This window comes from Cygnus olor, chromosome Z, assembly GCF_009769625.2.
Source record: "Cygnus olor isolate bCygOlo1 chromosome Z, bCygOlo1.pri.v2, whole genome shotgun sequence".
Lineage (NCBI taxonomy): Eukaryota > Metazoa > Chordata > Aves > Anseriformes > Anatidae > Cygnus > Cygnus olor.
Window position 1 is genome coordinate 81,039,706 of NC_049198.1, and position 14,298 is coordinate 81,054,003.

A 14,298-nucleotide genomic window follows, 5' to 3' on the forward strand; every position below is an offset into this window, starting at 1 on the left:
CATGATTGCCCAGCTTTAACAGTCACTGGAAAAGTCCTGGTCTGTACTCCAGCCTTGCCTGTAGCACAGGGCAGGTGAAACTTGCTACCCCTACAAAGAAAGATGCCACCAGCTCTTTGGTCATCATCTGGTCAGGAGTGTAGTGGGAAACCCAACCAGGTTTAGGCATTGTAGCCCAGAGGGGGTAATCAGCAGGTGGGTCCCTGTCTTTCTGTCTCACTGTCTGGCTCAGCAGAGAGGAGAACTTCTGAGGTACAGCAGTAGTACGCCATAAAGGAAGGTTTGTCCAGGCCTGAGAAGGTAAGTGTACTGGCACTGAATGGATGATGAGTAAAGTTTACACAAAGAAAAAAAGGACTCGGTCTGAAGAAAATAGAAAGGCTCTGGCATAGAAGACAGAGGTCCTGTGTCCCCTTTGCCCAGGTGAGCATTAGGGTTGGAGCACAACACTCAACTTATCCTACATTCTTCCTAATCTATGTGATCAGGAAAACAAACAAACAAACAAACAAAATCAGCATTAATCTGGATGATGAGCAAGATAAAGATCCGTGTAAACACTCCACTGTTTTTAGCTTACTCTGTTGTATCAAATAATATTACCATACTTTTTTCCAAAACTCATCAGTCTGATAACTGTCCTTGGAAAAAGTAACATATTTGCATCCGCTATGCTGCAGAGCGGAAGCTACAAGAGACAGTCTGTGAGCATGTAAAGCCAATAGCAACTAAGAAGACACTGCATTAAAAGAAACAAAAACAACCCTCCCCCCAAAAAAAATAAAAAATAAAGTATTATTTTGTTGACTGCATTATAATTCTGTGGGTGGTGACTTAACAGTTTTGACTGCTGATGGTTGCCTGTACCACCTTACCAATAGGAGTGCATGCAGCAGATGATTTGCTGGCTAACAAGACTAGAGACTTCGGTAAGGAGCACAGGCATTTGAGAAGATACAGTGAGTCCAGCCTCTCCATGCCTGTCCTTTTCACCACCCAGACAAGAGGCTGACATTCCCACAGGAGGAGAAAACTTGTCACCCACCCGAACTATTCTCTGTGCCTCACCACCAAGGAAATAGCATGCCCCAGACAGACAGAATATAAACAGAATAGCTTCCCTTCCCCTCCAAACCCTCCTCAAAGCTGCACACACCATCTGGCAAATACTGTTACTATCACAGGAGCTGGAAGTCCTAACTACAGCCTCGTTTCCCAATACACCAGAAGGTATGCAAGTTTCACTGAAGACACCTTATGTATTGCTTCTGTTCTGACTCTTAGTAGTACTATTAAAAAGAGAAAAACAATACCACTAATGGGCTTTCTCCATCTATGTCCAAATGTTTTTAGAGTGTAATCAAGATGAAATAGTGGACCTGCAGACCTGAAATGCAGAGCATTCTCTTATTGAGGTGAGCCACCCAGATCTCATAGTATTTCATTATATCAGCGTAGTGAATGTTACCTTGCAGCAGGATGAAATTCAGTCTAACTTCATTTGCACTCTTTCAATACTGGCATTTTAAAATACAAATATCTGAGTGCAAATTACAGTCCTTAATTCAACCTTCAGAACATGGGCCTGAAATCTTAAAATCACACAGAAGAAGGGCTTTTTTACTTGCTGTATTTACTATCTGAACATTGCAAATGATTTTAAAAACAGAGTTGTACATGTATATCAGATACCATTTGAAGTAATGAGTGTATTTTTCTAATCTTCCCAATGGCAACCTAACAACCCATTTCCAATATCATGCATAATAATTAATTTGTTTTCTGTATAGTAATAAGATTAACAACTTCACATTTACACGGAGTACTGAGTTATGTTCAAATAAAATAAGTTCTAATGAGAAAAATTGGAAGTGGCAGCAAATCAATGTTCCACTCAGCAATCCAGGTTTATGTGTGTTTGTCTATCTTTTCTGCATGTATTTTTTGTCAAGATTCCACTGTAAACAAGATAATTTCTTTCGTGTTGGGTTAGCCTGGGTAAATACGTTTAATGAACAACAAATATGTTGTAAACATTGAAATGAATCTAAATACCTCAGAAAACATCCTGGAAACTCTACGGTGCTTCAGCAGACGCAGTACACTAAATATATAAATATGAGGCAATGCTGAATGAACGCACTACACAGAGCAAGCTAACATCAGGCAAAGCTTGATTTCAAAATAATTCTTAAGTGCTTTGTTTTGAAAGCTCTGCATATATAATATGCATATATCAAAGAAGCCTCATTAGGTCAATTGGGCTGGAAATTTTGCTTTTCTTTTATTTAAAGGAAAGTATTGCAACACTAGCAGAAATCAATGAATTATAAGTAAGCAAGGCAAAGATTGGAAAGATTTTTGGTCCTTTCTAGAAATCAGCATCATAGATAAGTCAGTGTTATAATATACTGCAGTGACTCTCTGAACCTAAACCTCCATGATTTATCCTAACAGTCCTTTTCCTAGCACTTCCTCTTAAGCGTATGTCTCTCAGACGGTGCAGTAACAAGGTGACCAATGTGTTTCAGCAACTATACGAATGAGTAATTTTACTTGAACATTTACCTACTAACGCTTGGAGCATCTGCCTGCCTTCCCACTAATAGGGGATGACACCAAAGGAGCACCAGATCGTATTTTATAGACTAGCAAGCAGTGCAGTGCCTGTTGTGATAGGGGTTGTGAGATAGCAGTAAGTCTGCTGAACACAAAGCCCTCTATAACTAGGCAAAGTTCCTAGGTGTTCCTGGGGAAGGACGGTCATGGAGAGTGAAGATATTTTTTTTTATTATTATTCAACATCACCCCAGCAGGGCACATTTCCACACCACCAGTGCAGAGATAACTGCTGGCATCTAATTGTCCCAGGCAGGAGCAACTCAGAAAGGAGAAACAGGGAATCAGTTTTTCTGATCATCTTTCCACTGAACAGCAGAGGAAGGTGTTTTCCCTTTCTGGGGCAGGATTTGATTCCTTATCCTTTAGATCCTGTGTCATCCACACAGATACCTCTCCTCTCCTCTGTGATTTTCATCCTGAGAAACCTCTCCCCTCTCCTGGCCCCTGGGCCTCATGGTGGCATGCACCCTCCTGGAGGATGCATGAGTCACACCAGATGGACAACAACAGGGATGCCCAGCAGCATTTCAGCTTGGATTGGCTGTGGCCATTCACTTGCAGCACTGGGACCTCCTGGTATGCACCCAGCCAGCCGTGCTGCCCCTGCCCCAGACTGCAGGGCCCACCTGAGAACATGCAGGAGCTTGCTGAGGCAGCCACTGGTACCGTGGAGGATGCATGCGGTGAGTGAAGAGGAGCCTTGGGTTTCACGTGCCATCCAGCGACAGAGACCCGAATCCCTGGGGGCTGTAGGTCAGACATGTCTTGCACACTTCCATGGTAGGAAAGTTCCTGCCAGGCTGCATGTGTCCTGTGCCAGTTTGTCCCCTGCCCTGCAGCACTCAGGGTCCCCATGTCACCAGGGGCGAATGGGCTGTGCTCCTGAGAGTCTTCTCAACCTGCGTGCATGGGGGGACATCCCCTGCAGGCTGCTGGGCTGGACAGTGGGTCAGGGGCCCAAGCACCACTGGCAGTGGTGGGTCGGATGGTGGCCGTGCAGGACACATCCCAGCTTTGTGTGAGATGTGCACTGTCACAACAGATGTGCCTGGGGACCACTGGGCTGTGGCAGATTCGACTTGCTGCCCTTGGTCCCCTTGTCAGGAAAGACACTACAACCTCAACCACTCCTCTGCACCCAGGCCATAGAACTGCGCATGGTGTCATAGAATCTTAAAGGTTGGAAAAGACCTTCAAGAGCATCTGGTCCAACCATCCCCCTACTACCAATGTCACCCACTAAACCATGTCCCTAATGACCACATCCAACCTTTCCATGAACACCCCCAGGGACGGTGACTCCACCACCTCCCTGGGCAACCTGTTCCAACGTCTGACTGCTCTTTCTGAGAAGAAATGTCTCCCTGGTCCTGCTGGCTGCACTATTCCTGATACAAGCCAGGATGTCGTTGGCCTTCTTGGCCACCTGGGCACACTGCCAGCTCATGGTCAGGTAAGCATCAACCAGCACCCCCAGATCTTTTTCCTCTGCACAGCTTTTGAGCCTCTCTGCCCCAAGCCTGTAGTGCTGCATGGGGTTGTTGTGGCCAAAATGCCGGACCTCGCACTTGGCCACGTTGAACGTCACTTGCTTTGAACAAAGCCACCACATCTTCTCTTTCACTAGGGCTTGTCTGTTTTCTTTCTCCATTTTAGGCTCCCTTCCCTTCCTTCTATAATTCCTGGGGAAATATTAACATATGATGTTTTTTGTCAAAGCAATCCATCCACTAAACCATGGACCAGACCCAGACCTGGAAGAAGAGTGCAGGTGCTCCAGGGAATGATCCGAGACCACAAGAGGCCTTTGCTTACTTGAAGTCCAGCACAGCAAGAGTCAGAGGTAGAAGCTCTTTTCTTCCCATCTCCTACAGCTCAGTAACTGCTGTGGTCCATCTCTCATGGTCATCTGCAGCTGCACGGGTGTGCTATTGGGAATCTGCAAAGAACATCATAACAAAGCATACAAAACCAGCCACTGTCAGAAATGTCTCCTGGCTTTCCTTTACAGGTGAGTAGTGTAACAGGACGTGAACAGCTGACGATGGATTTGAAGAACAAGCCTGTCACAGCATGCCCTGGCAATGGTCTCAGACTCCCAGGCGAACAACGGGAAGGGATGTGTCACCAGACAACCCCACCGGGGAAAAACTGCCATCTGCATTCTACCATGGGACGTGGTTCTCGGGGTTTGTGTGTCTGCAGACGTGGGAGGAAATGCCTGCTCAGCACCTGCTCTGTGCTCACCAGTGGGAACACGAGGACCATGCTCAGTCTCCAGGAGGAGCCACCCACCAGCCCCAGCAGTCTTGGCCCCAGTGCTGCCCTTCTCCCCATGGAGCAGGGCACGGCCCACCCCGGCACCTTATTCTGACTGCTGTCACATGCGCTGTGTGGCAAAGAGGTTGAGGAGCAGCCTGACTGTCTCTGCTGCCTGCTGGGGACACAGTGGGAGCTCAACCCCACCCCACATCACAGGGCAGGAGCAGGGGGCAGCCTGGGCCTGGCCAGCCACAGCCTCACCAGCAAGGTGCTGGGATCCACCTGGCCCCAGCTGCTTGCTGAAGAACAGTGAAAACGAAGCAGCTATTCATAGCTTGTTTGTATAGTTTCCGGCATACACATGTTTCCTTGCCTAATTATAGGCAATTCGAGCTTCACTGCCTAACTGAGCATGGCCATCACTTGCCATTGTAAGATCTTCAGTTGCTTACAACTTCACCAGATTTTATGAGTTTTGGCTGAAATTTTCCACACTGTGAGTATGATTCAGGCAATTGTTGTTTTTGTTCTTTGTTTTTGGTTTTGTTTTTTTTTTTTTTCCTTCTGGGAAAGCTTTGATAAAAAATATTTGTTTCTCAAAATAATAACAATAATAACAATCATTGATGTACTCTTAGTAATTTTTTTTTTTTAAATATGTTTCTTAGAAGCACTATTTTGATCCTTTTTTCTGTAAGAGTGTTCCACTTTTAGTGGGACATTGCTCAGGGTTCCATTATTTACTTTTCTCTGCAGAAAGCCACACATGTCTGGGGACATTGTGAACTGCTGATTCATGTATGAACAGAAGAGATTAGACAAATGGTTACTCAAAACTGGACTTCCACCAATACTAAGTAGCAGCTTGTCTGTCTTCCACTTGCTTCTTTCTCAGGCCCTAGGCCTGGGCCACTTTGATAAACTCTGAGTCATCTGCTTCAGCCTGGTCTGAACTGGGTGTCCTGGGTAAGCGTTCCCTTTCTATCTTGGCTTTTGCCTCCCAGGGAAAGAAGGAAGACCCAGCAGGTCACCAGAATTTGGTTCTTTTCCTAAATGTCAGTAGTGGACATCAGAACTGTCACATTTTTTGCAAACAGCGTAACACGCCTCACCACTGATGAACAGCCAGCCCACCTCCCAGCACAGGGAAGACACATGTAAGAGGTTTCCAAAGAAAATTCTTGTCCAGTAAATGCTGGGGATTCAACTAAATAGACCTAATGTCTTCTTTCTGCTGGACGTAGCAAATGTTTTTCCAGGTGTCTCTGGGTGTCTCCTAGAGACTTTTCCTCTACATTACCTCACTCCAACTCTACTGTATGAAACATTTCCACCTGTGTTACTCTGGACCATCCTGCTTCTAGAGGTGTGCAACATCTGAACAGGCTTGGTAGCCCTGAAACATTTTAAGCAATTTTAGCTAATTACTTCACTGCAATTAGTATAACAATGTAGTTAGGTAAAATGGTGGCATTTAAAATAGTCCCACACACGTCATCACAATCATGATGCTCTCCCCTGACAGATGCATTACCACCCCCCTTCCCACCTGTTTGGGGTAGCTGCAGTCCCTCGCCCCCTGACAGATTGCTCTCGAGCTGCAGCCGTCACTCGCTGCCCTTCCCTTGCCTGGCAAAGGGCCGAGAGCTGCACTGCCCCCCTGCAGCCAGCTGCCCTGAGCAACTGCCTGCTTTGCCTAGGCTTCGCCTGTCCCATTTGCCTTCACAGGAGACACGGTGCCTTGCTCCTGCAGTGTCCCTGGAGATGTGCCTCTAAAGCAGAGAGCAAACACCCTGAGCCAGCCACAGGTGGACACCATGCACAGCTGGGCTCATGTGGACACTCAGACTTCACCATCTCAGAAAGCCTCTCTGTGCACAGCAAATAATCCAGCTTCTGGCACTCAGAGGCACCACAGACACTGTGAGCCAAGAGACCCTAGACCACAAGTGCCACAGACTGTAAATGAGCACTGCGATCTGGAAATGCCACCATAGGCTGCCCTCCAGTTGCCTTCATCCCCCTTCAGGCAGGTGCATTGTGGCAGGCACTGGCTCCGGTGGAAGGCCATCTTTGTAGCCTAAGGCAGGAGGAAAGAAACGGAGCTAGGGCTGACTTTGTTAGTGACACGACTCCTGCTTCATTTCTCCTATTAAAAGGAAAAGGAAAGGAAGAGGCTGTGGGTTGTGAGGTGGCCTTATGGCTAAAATTGTTACATCTCTATTAACAGCTGCTAGCTCTGCTAGTGTGTTGATTGCCACATTTGTGTGTGGTACAACTCAAAAGTCTTTGGGCTTGTTTTGCCTCCTCACTGGCTGTACCGGTCATGCTACCCCAACTTGCTGTACACCTACTGTGAGACACCTGAAGCATGGCCCTGTCAGCAGACAGATGTTCTTGAACACCATTCAAATCAAACGCTGTTCAGTGAATGTCCAAGGGAACAGCAGCTGAGCTCTGAAGGGTGCTGCAGGAGGACCAAGCCGGAGGGGTACCAAGTGAAGTGTCTGCTCTCAGACCCTGTGCACGGGGAAAGCAGACCTGCACGTCTGTGGAGCACATGGGGACAAACACACTGCCTGAGGACCACGGCCCTGGCAATACTGCCACCAGCAGCCCTGGTGAGCTGGGGCAATGCTGATCTGCAGCACAGAGATCAGTGCAGCGTGTTCGATGATGCCAGAAAATCCACGTGGTGACAGCTCAATGGCTGTGCACCCACTGGCTCTGGAGTTTGGCTGGTGTGCCCACATGGGTCTGCATGAGCTGCTACCACTCCTTGGGCTGCAGTGCGGACAGAGCACCCCAGGGTGTTAAGTAATGAGCATCTGGAGGAACAAGCTTGTGAGTGGGGACGACTTGAGTGCAAGCCCTGTCTTCCATACCTCCCACCAGATTCTGTAGAACCTCCCTTCTTGTCTGCCCATCCATGGAGTGAGACCAGCTGTTCTCTGTTGACATCTTGATTCTCCTGCATGCCAATCAGCACCAGAAAGGCCAAACAGCAGTACGCGTTGCTCTGGGAGCAGGCTCTGGAGTGGCATGGTGTGGGACATGCAGCTTATTCCCCCTGCTCAGGACACATGTGCTTCCTCCTCAGGGTGCTGCCTGGCTGGGCCATGGATGCATGCTCTGCTCCCCCTCCACCCTTCTCCAGAAGCCAGGCAACATCCTACCCTGCTCGGGCTCCTCAGGTTGGAGGGCTCTCTCCTGCTGCTCTAGAAGCTGCCCATGCCTCTGTTGGGGACCCTGGGCCTCCCCAGTCTGGCCTCCCCAGTAAAGGAACATGGTTCTTCACACCCCCCCCACCCAGCCTGGCTTTCAGAACCTGCCTTTGGGAAACATGAAGGCTTATTTAGGGACCTGAGTAGGTCTGGTTGTCCCACCCATCCCCATAACAGCTGAATGCACACTCTGGCCATAGGGTCTCCAAGATAGGGGCTCTCCAGAGCAACCTCAGTACCTGAGGTAGCTTATAAAGGACCCTTGACTGTCTGATGGGACTTACACACCCACGTGCCCAAAGTTCTTTTGAACTCCTCTCCACAGAAGGAAAGTCTGAGACTCTGCTTGCCTTGTGGCTCTTGTCATGGATGTTAGCAGCAACCTTTGAACAGGAATGGCATGTTTTGCTGATGAGCATTGTGTTTTATTTCTTTTAAATGCCAGTGTCTCTGGCAGTGTCTCTGTCTCTCCTGTGATGCAAGGAAAGCATAAAGATTCACTCCCTAACATCCCTGACATCGTGCTGCCTGCGTCCCTTCCCTTCCTCTGTGTTTCTGCTCTCGTACTTGTCTCTCACCCTTCCTCTGCTTTGCAGCTCAGCCCACGTGGCTTGTGCAGCGAGGGAGTGTGGTGCCATGCCAAAACACAACAATCTTCACAGAGCCCCTGCAAGGTTTGCAATGGCAGCAAGCAAATTCATTGTCCCCAGCACCCAACGTCATACTCCACCCTTCTCTTTGATTTCAGCTCCTTGCAGAAGCAGAAATAGCTGCTGAGGGGTGGGAGGGCTGGAAAGTGTCAGTCCTTTCACAGCCGCACCTCCAGGCTTAGCTTGGGGCCAACCCCAAGACTGTGAACTGATGTGGGACACAGAAAATAGATGAGGGGGTCACACTGCCGCAGTAGCAGCTATGCCATAAGCTGGAACACCTGCTGTGTTTAAATGAAAATACGTGTACATGGGGGGAGGCTAAGATGGACTACAACATGTAGTACATATTGTAGTCAACATGTATTTGCCCAGTGCATGCATGAAGATGATTTCTCTTGGGGACCTGTTCTTACAGGTACATCTGTGGCATTTCTCCTGGTTGTCTGAAAGAGCACATAAAACACTGTTGATGCTCTTTGCAGAGTAGGAGAGAGACAATTGAGAGGACAGATCTCTGGTATAGAGGGAGAGAGAGTGCTTGGTCCTTTGGGTGAGAACAGACAGAGCCAGAGGTTACACTGGGTAGGAGAATCACCAACCTACCTCGGGTAGATGGGTTCCTCCTAGTGAGGATGCTGGTAGGCAGAGAGGACAGCAGGCGAGGCTGAGCTGCTCTGATGCTGCTGCTCTGACATGTCACATGCTGTCATGGGACAATGTATCGGGGATGCTGGTATTGGAGCAGGGGGGCGCTCTTCACAGAGCTGCTGAAAATTTAGTTCCCAGAAGCACTAAAAAAGTATCAGCCTAGACACAAAGACTCATGGGAAAAGCAATATGAGATGATACCAAAATTCCAGTTGTAAAATAACCAACCAGGGATATTATAACATTGTATTTGCTGTGACATTTATCAGCCTAGCAATCAGAGCTGAAGTCAATGCTCCTTCCAATCACCTTTCCTTCAAACTCTAGTGGTAAAGGGAGAGAAACATGGACCACATCTTCCACTGGCACAGATTGACTTTACTCCAGATCTGTGTTAATACCCTTGTTTAAACATATGGCATGTCACACACTTAATGCTAACAAGTAAATAAAAGCCTTCCATTTGATTTGCTATGCGATTACACTTGCAAAATAAGATAGAAAAATAAACTTGTAGTAAGCATTGACACACACACTTTTTTCAGGCACAAGTGACAATGTAACAATGTGGATTTCCCTTGGAGATGTCGGAGTTTAATGAAGTAGGAGAAATCCTGCAGAGAGAACCATGACTTAGATTTCTCCTTACCAGAATTAATTTCATACCCCTGGTTGGGAAAACAAATATTTTCTTCAGTAAATGGAAGTTGCCCACTAGCTCTGGAATGCCTTTTTACACTCACTGCATTGATTATTTTCTCCTCTGCTAGCCTGCTTTTGATGATAACGTGCATATATCTGAATATATAGACCCCGAGGTCCTTGATATGGTAGACCAATTCATACAGAAGGTCCAGTGTGTTGTTCTTTCTCAGGCAGAACAACTCACGCTCAAATTTACATCTATTTCTGGACCTAGTGAGGAAGATCTGCAGCCTTGTGGAGTGCACTGGAGGGAAACTTGTGGTTATAAAGTAGATCACTGTAACTCAGGCTTGTAGTGAAAGGCTGTTTTGCCCATTGCTTCCTGGACCAAAAGTGCAAGACAGCAATTTTTCTGCAGTCTCAGAGCACTGCTTAAGCAGTTGCCAAAACTGCTTGGCTTTGGTTCATTTCTCAGAAGAAATTCATTCATATATTTCACATTACACTGGCTTCAGCAACAGAGTAGAGGTACTGCATGCAGATTATTTTCATCTGCTCCCAACACTTTTGATGACAGGTACCAACAGAGACACAACATCTGCTTAAAAGATTTGGTGTCTGGACGCAGCCTGGTTCACCCTGAGGACCTGATGGTAGGTACTTGGCCAAACTCCAGGCCACTGTGTTTCCCAGTCAGACCAACTAACTACCAGGCAGGAAGCTGAGCAGAAGTGATAGGGAGAGAAACATGTTTTTCCTGGGGAGAAAAGTGGCTTCCCTGGGGCAATTCCTCTTCAATCTTCTATGAGACTTTCTCTGGAAGTCCCTGCTTAACCCTTAACTACAGAATCACAGGTACTCATACAGAAAAAGGAAAATCATAGAATCACAGAATGGTTTGAGTTGGGAAGGAAATTAAAGATCATCTAATTCCACCCCACCCTGCCACAGGAAGGGACACCTCCCCCTAGACCAGGCTATCCAAAGCCCCATCCAGCCTGGCCTTTGACACTGCCAAGGGATGGGGCAGCCACAGCTTCTCTGGGCAACTTGTGTCAGTGCCTCACCACCCCCACATTAAAAAATTTCTTCCTTATATCTAATGTAAATCTACCTTCTTTTAGTTTCAAGCCCTTACCCGTTGTGCTATCCCTACACACCCTGACAAAGAGTCCCTCCCCAGCCTTCCTGTAGCCCCCTTTAGGTATTGGAAAGTTGTTATAAGGTCTCCCCAGGGCCTTCTCTTCTCTAGGATGAACAACCCCAACTCCCTCAGCCTGTCTTCATAGAACAGGTGCTCCAGCCCTTCATCATCTCTGTTGCCCTCCTCTGGACTTGTTCTAATATTTCCACGTCCTTCTTGTGCTGGGGCCCTAGAGCTGAATGCAGGGCTCCAGGTAAAATGGTACATCACCTTCAAAATAAATGGTCCATCACCTTCAAAATAAGATAACTGTGTTAGGTGTTATACACTTGGGAGATGTGAACATGCATTTGGATGGAAGGTACTAGCCCATCTGCACAAAAGACAATGGTAGACTCTCCACTAGCTGTGACAGATTTGGGAGGGGGCTGCAGACAGCCCCAGAGCCTGTGAAATAGGGCTTACATATTGACCATGTGGCCCTAGTAGCAGATACACACCCTGCCATCAGCCATTTGGCTGCAAAGACTGGAACTTCACAGTCACATCATAAAGCAGCCTCAGATTTTTTCTAGCATTGTATTTTGTCTATGGCTTTTTAAATTCACTCCTCAACTGTCTTTAGGAATAAATTCTGTGCTGAAAACCAAACCTAACTGCCATCTAGTTTATTCATGCTCATGAATTTTGAGTCATCAATTGTCATCAATTAACAATTTCTGCAATAACTACTGGAACTAACAGAGTGTATAACTCTTTTTTTTTTTTTTTAATTTTTTTCCTATATCCTTATCTGCATCTTTCCCCACAACAGTCCCAGTTTCCTTCATCATGTGTCCTCTGACTCTGACAATTTCCTCTTCTATCCCACATTCCCAGCATTTTCATTTCACATCTCTTGTTTCGCCAACATCCTTTGACAGCACTCCCAGCCCATCTTCACCCCCTCTAACCAGCACTTAATGAGATGGCTGGTTCTGGACCATGTCCAAGCCAGCTGGCCATGCAGTTGCTGAGCCCATGGTGGACCCCTGTGATCTGTGACCTCTCTCTTCTCCACACGTTTTTTCTCCTGAAATGCCCATGAAATGCCCCTTTAATTCCTCCCAAGTTCCTCATCACTCTACTATGTTTAGCTGGAACTGGCCTGTACAGCATAAGCTTCTGGGAGGGCTGGACAGAGAATAGGAGCAAGCAATGACTGATTGTTGCATAACTCATTTTCAAGGGAAATCCAGCCCAGTTCATGTGTTGTTTTCTGGTACGCATGGAGAAAATTCAGGCCTTTGGGTAGTCTCTGTGCATCACTCACCTAATTTTGTTGTAAACTGGGATGCTGCTTAAGCAAGTGGTGTCCTCCTGTAGCCCTGCTGAAGTTCATGGACTCGGTGTACACCTAGGCATGGTGTAAGCAGCAGCTCCAGGACCAAGTTCTATGCAATGCCAAACACTTTTTGGACAAAAGCTAGGGAGAACTAAGAAGAACTTGAGAAGGATGGTGTGGCATGTAAGAGCTGAACATCCTCTTGTTCTAACTGTTACCTACAAGAAAGTAGGACTTCAGGCTGGGCAGGACCTCAGAATATCTTCAGTCCAACCTCCTTGCCTTGGAAAATCCCAGTGGTGGAGACCGCACAGCCTCTTGCGTCATTTTGCACCAATGTTTGTTTCCATTAACAGTACAGCTCCCTGAAACAGGGGCAGACAGCAAAGGATAGAGAAGCTGATCTGCCTTTGAGCAGGTATCTTTCAAGAGCTCCTCTTCCCTACATATCAGACAAACCAAATCAAGCAATTTGGAGTCCTGTGTGGACTCTTTTTCATACCCTTCCTCTTCTTCCTCCATGTACATTATGTCTAGCCATACTAATCCTCCCATAAGGGTCTGTCATTCTTACATGGTAATTAACATAGAATAACAAACTTGTACACTCTGAGCAGATTTGATTTGGAACATGTTGATATATTTGGCACCAGAAACTGGGTCACTGATTATATCCTGTCTACACATCTGGTACTTGCTCACTTTCTGCCACCATGCCAGGAACACAGGTGCTAAAAATTGAACACTATTGCTCTGTACTTATGAGTCTGTACTGCATTTGGTGCACAATGTCTAAAACTTAGCTTTCATCTTTTGATAGTGCTATTAAGTAGAATTTTTACTTTTTAAGGCTGTGTCTTTTCTCTATAACCCCCCAAAAGGAAAGAAATCTTCCAAACAGATCTGTCCACAGGCAGAGAAAGAAACCAAGAATTTAATCATAATGCTTGTGCATGGCTTTCAGACTGACATCTGTACATTAAGAATATGTAAAAATACCAATTTCATGCTCTGACAACTTATTCTGCATTGATGGGGGATAATGCCATAGGAATGCCAAATGTCAAAGCATTATGCAATGCAAAGCATTCACACACTGTCTCACGGGTCATCACTAGTGGTTCCTTAAGAGAAATTTTGCAGGGAAAAAAAAAAAAAGAGAGAGACAGAAACAGTGACTAGGAGCTGCCAAAATAAAATGGAAATCATGAAGTTGGAGTGAAAAACTATTGGCAGTGCAGCATCAAGTCTTTGAACACAGAGCCTTTTCTGGCTCTGAGTTGTCTCTTCACTTCTGTCAAAAGAGGAAATTCACATGTATTCATTTCAGAAGCTGCAGATAAACCCAAAATGGTTTTACACAAAATACCTGCATCTTCTTAACTCCGTAACACTGTTCTAAATAATCTGCTTTTGGACATCTTGAATATTCTGAAGAGTAAGCTTTTCCCTTAAGCACAGGACCCTTATAGCAGGGGGCAGCAGAAATGCTGTTTTCTAGTGGGTGGCGGATCCATGGACAAGCAAAACAGGTGAGCAGCAGTCTCCTCATCTGCTTGGTCCTTGTATCCTTCGCTAGGACAGCAGAGGAAGTCAGAGAGCCACGTGAGGGAACAAGACCTGCCCTCCCAATGCCCCTGGTGCCTCTTCTGTGTGCTCCTGTGTGCACTGCCATGCTACAGCCAGGGCTGATCACACTGCAGCGTGCAGGGGCAGCAGGGCACCGTCCTGCCCAACAGGAGGAAGAACAGCATTCCTGTCTACCAATGGCTCCTG